Source organism: Triticum dicoccoides, chromosome 2A (genome assembly GCF_002162155.2).
Source record: "Triticum dicoccoides isolate Atlit2015 ecotype Zavitan chromosome 2A, WEW_v2.0, whole genome shotgun sequence".
Taxonomy (NCBI): Eukaryota; Viridiplantae; Streptophyta; class Magnoliopsida; order Poales; family Poaceae; genus Triticum; species Triticum dicoccoides.
In genome coordinates, this window is record NC_041382.1 from 321,207,383 (window position 1) to 321,212,297 (window position 4,915).

The 4,915-nt window shown below is 50.0% G+C and overlaps 1 long non-coding RNA gene across 1 annotated transcript; it reads right to left on the bottom strand.

Annotated features, from left to right (window-relative positions):
• Positions 1-266: 266 nt before the first annotated feature.
• LOC119359349 lies at positions 267-4,201 on the bottom strand. The gene is made up of 2 exons (XR_005172485.1): positions 3,538-4,201; positions 267-483 (listed from the first exon to the last, which is right to left on the bottom strand). It is a non-coding gene; the product is annotated as an uncharacterized LOC119359349 (long non-coding RNA).
• Between the last annotated feature and the right edge of the window lie 714 nt (positions 4,202-4,915).

Here is a 4,915-nt window from a genome sequence, read left to right on the forward strand (position 1 = left end):
CCTCTTGGGGATGGGTTCGGCCTTTGAATCCGAACCATCCGAGAGGGCCATCTTCCCCCTCTTGGGCGCCTCCTCCTCCGGGTCTGTGGAGGATGCCCTCTTCTTCTGTAACACCCACAATGCGGGTATATCTCCCACGTGTCGGGGCACGACTTAGAGGCATAGCTGCATGGTAGGTTTGTCGCAAGAGGGGTAATCTTCCCACAATCCCATGTACTAAATAGAAAGGGATAAAAAGTTGGCTTGCAATCGGCACTTCACACAAATACAAGTTAAACATACATCATCCAGAGTACAAACAAGGTCCGATTACGAAACAAAAATAGAAGAAGACAACCCCAAATGCTAGATCCCCGATCGTCCCAACTGGGATCCACTACTGATCAACAGGAAACAAAAAAACACAACGAACAAGATCTTCATCGAGCTCCCAAACTTTGAGCTCGGTTGTGCCACCTGCGCTGGTATCATCGGCACCTGCAACTGTTTGGAAGTATCTGTGAGTCACGAGGACTCAGCAATCTCACACCCGCGAGATCAGGACTATTTAAGCTTATGGGTAGGATAGGGTAATGAGGTGGATCTACAGCAAGCACTAAGCATATATGGTGGCTAACATACGCAACCAAGAGCGAGAAGAGAAGCAACGCAACGGTCGTGAACTAGAAGTGATCAAGAAGTGATCCTGAAACTACTTACGTTCAAGCATAACACAAGAACCGTGTTCACTTCCCAGACTCCACCGAGAAGAGACCATCACGGCTACACATGCGGTTGATGCATTTTAATTAAGTTAAGTTTCAAGTTCTCTACAATCGGACATTAACAAATTCCCATCTGCCACATAATCGCGGGCATGGCTTTCGAAAGTTCAAACCCTGCAGGGGTGTCCCAACTTAGCCCATCACAAGCTCTCATTGTCACCGAAGGATATTCCTTCTCCCGAGAAGACCCGATCAGTCTCGGAATCCCGGTTACAAGACATTTCAACAATGGTAAAACAAGACCGGAAAGACCGCCCAATGCGCCAACATCCCGATAGGAGCTGCACATATCTCGTTCTCAGGGCAACACCAGATGAGACAAGCTACGAGTAAAACCAGACCTCGAGTTTCCCCGAGGTGGCCCCGCAGGCGGCTTGGTTCGGACCAACATTTAGACAAGCACTGTCCCGAGGGGTTAAAATAAAGATGACCCTCGGGAGAGCGACTCTCAAGGGAAAAGTAGGTGGTGGTGAGGCAAATGGTAAAACCAAGGTTGGGCCTTGCTGGAGGAGTTTTATTCAAAGCGAACTGTCAAGGGGTCCCCATAATACCCAACCGCGTTAGGAACGCAAAATCAAGGAACATAACACTGGTATGACGGAAACTAGGGCGGCAAGAGTGGAACAAAACACCAGGCATAAGGCCGAGCCTTCCACCCTTTACCAAGTATATAGATGCATTAAATTAAATAAGATATATTGTGATACCCCAACAATATCCATGTTCCAAACATGGAACAAACTTCATCTTCACCTGCAACAAGCAACGCTATAAGAGGGGCTGAGCAAAGCGGTAACATAGCCAAACAACGGTTTGCTAGGAAAGGCACTATATGGGAGGCATGATATAGCAAGTGGTAGGTAGCGCGGCATAGCAATAGAGCGAACAACTAGCAATCAAAGATAGAAGTGATTTTGAGGGTATGGTCATCTTGCCTGAAATCCTGCAAGGAAGAAGAACTAGTCCATGAAGAAGACAAACGGACGAAGTCGAACGAATCCTCACAAACGCGACGTTATCGGAACCAACCCAAAGAAGCAACACCGAAAAGAAACAAACAACATAGTAAACAACCATCGCATAAGCATGGCATGATGCACAACTAAGTATGATGCATGTCCGGTTTAATGAGGCATGGCATGGCAAAGTGCACAAACAATACTACAAATTAAGTGGAGCTCAATGTGCAATGAGTGGCATATTGACGGAACACCACATTCAAGTTATTTAGTTCGATCTCGTTTATGTGCCCACCAATATTAAATGTTGATTAACATGGCAAGAGGTGAAGCATAATAAAACTACTTAACTAGGCAAGTTTAAACGAGGCTGGAACAACAAACAACAAGTCCGAAAAATCATCATGTGCATATTTTAGATTTGGTACTGCTCTGCGCTAAACCATATTTTAGAGTTATTAAACATGCAAAGTGATGCCACCATGCTAAACTAGGCATTTTTCTACCCCAATTACATATAAAGTTTATTAAATTTGGAGCTACGGTTATTTAGTTATGAAATAAAACATTTCAACAAGTTATTTAAGCAAATTTAATCAAACATCAGTTTAAGCATTTTAAACATAGATGAAAATGACATATTGTGAAACTAGATGAAATTCTAGTCATATCACGTATATAAGTTGTTTTAATCCGATGCACGGTTGTGGAGATATTAAATGCATGAAGTGCAAGGGCTTTTCTGTAAAATTGTTTTACAGTGGATACTTACAGAAATTCACAGATCCTAAAAAAACTATACAGGACGAAACTGGCAGCTTAGCCCAATAGGAGGGAAAGAAATAAAAAAAGGAGGGGTGCGGGGTGCCTTCACCATGGGCCAAGCCCAAGTCGGTGGGGAGGAGGCGCGCTGGGCCTGATCGGGAGTAAGAGGACGGTCAATGCGAGCGCTCGGGCAGCGCAGCTCGATGCAGAAAAGTCCTTGCTCGTCTCCCTCGCTCGAACAGAAGGAGGCGGCGCTGGGGACTCACGGCAGGGCCAGCAGGCGCGGGACTTGGAGCTCGGGGAGGATCCGGGCGGCGGTGGCTTGCAGCTAGGGCGGAAGGTGAGGCGGAGGAGCGGGAAACGATGAAGAGGAGGCCAGCCGGACTTGGCGGCGTCTCCATGGTGCTGGTTTGGGGCGTCGGTGTTCCTGTGAAGCAAAGAGAGACACTGAGATGTGTTGTTGCCGCCGGCCTCCTCCCTTGCTCGCCGGAGCTCGACCTCCCTGCCTCACTCAGCTCTCGAGGAAAAAGAAGACTAGAGGAAAGAGATGGACACACACGCCAAGAAAGAAAGCCAATTAACTTTGCCAAGAGGCCTTTCTCCTTGGTCACACGAGAGACTACATCTTTTCCTCAGCCCTCACGGACTCATCATTTCATTACTCCAATACAGTACATATATATACACCAGGGGTAGGACACACCCACTAACCCGACCACCACGTTCGCCACTAACCAACTAACGCCACGTACTTCATGCAGACCCATGCACTAGCCAGCCACTACCCTCGGCAACTAATCCCACTAGCCCATGGTCTTATCTTTATCCCTGGAATTGCTCCAACAAACAGATGACTTAGCCATACAACTAGCTACTTATGCATGCTAACAAACTCATTTATGCACTCTACGACTCGGCCGTTTCACCGCACACCACGGCCAGCTCTCCGGACGACGTACATGTCAAGATTAGTGCTAAGAATATGGAGAAAGGAGAAGCACGGGGGAAGAGAAAGCGAGGCAGAAGGGACGACGCTGGCTGCTACTCACCAGGGACTGGAGGCAGCAGTCTAGCAGAACAACAGAGGCGTCGGCGTGAAGACGAGGATGCCGGACGCGGCAGCGGCGGGATGGGGAGGACGCGGAGGGAGGCGCAAGCCGTCGGGCCGGGGCAGATCCGGCCATCTCCGGATGCGGTGGCCCATGGTCTTGGCGACGGCGGTGCAGAGGGCGGCATCCATGGGTCCATGGCTAGGTCTGCGGCGGCAGTGTGGGGTTCCTGAAGAGGAGGGAGAGGTGAGGGAGTTGGGGGAAAAGGGAGGCCATGGGAGAAGGAGGGAAAGGGAAGGAGAGGGTTCTTGAAGGAGTCACCGACGGCAGGGCTCGTCGGAGCTGCGGAAGCTGCACCTGCTCATCACCAGCGGGGAGGGCTGGCTCGTTCCACTCGGGTTTGAGCTCCTGCGGGGCTCACGCATGGGAGGCTGCTCGAGGCCGCTACGGAACAGCTGGATCCAGGGCCTCGGTGGGATGAATTGGGACGATGAGGACCATTCGATTTGGATCGGAAGGTCTAGAACAACGGAGGGGAGCTGCACGGGTTGGTTGGTTGGAAGTGGGTGCGCGAGAGGATTGGGCAGATGGGGTTTGGAGGGATCCCGAGGTGGGAGGCGGCGGCGGCGCGACCGGACAGGCTCCCTAGGTTTTAGGTTTTAGGGTTGGACTAGTTTAGGTAGGTTTTCATCTGCTATAAATAGCAGGTAGCAACTGGGTAGGTTTTCATCATAATCGGATGGACGAAAAAAATAGGCTAGGGGGTCCAATGAATAAAATGAGGATGTTTTAGGGATGTTTGGGGATGATCCGGACCCAACAGTGATGAATGCCCAGGTCGGTTTCGGGACAACTTTCGGACGCGCGTGAGGAGGGCCGCGGCCTGACGGGAGAGGTTAGGTTGGGCCTGGAGGTGAGTGGTAGTGAGGTGTGCAGAAAGCCTTGGGCTGGGATAAGAGAAGAGGGAGACTCGGCGACTGTTTCCAGAGACCGAAAACGTCCGACGTTTGACCGACTACTATTGCCGCTATATTTATCCGTTGGGGCATCAAACGAACTCCGAATGCGATGAAACTTGGAAGGCGGCCTACTGCCAACATAACAACACCGCATGCCAACTTTCAACCCATTCCGAGAACATTTTCTGGCCACTTATAAAATAATATTTCGGAGGTGACGCGGGCGCGTGCGAGTGTGTTTGGGCTCAGAACGGACAAAGGAAGGAACTGGGAGACCCGGACGAATGCAAGTTTTGAAAACATGATGATGCAATGCACATGATGATATGGCAAGATGCAACATGCAAGCGAATGACATGGCAACGACGGCGAATAACTGGAAGACACCTGGTGCAACGGTCTTGGGGTCTCACAACACT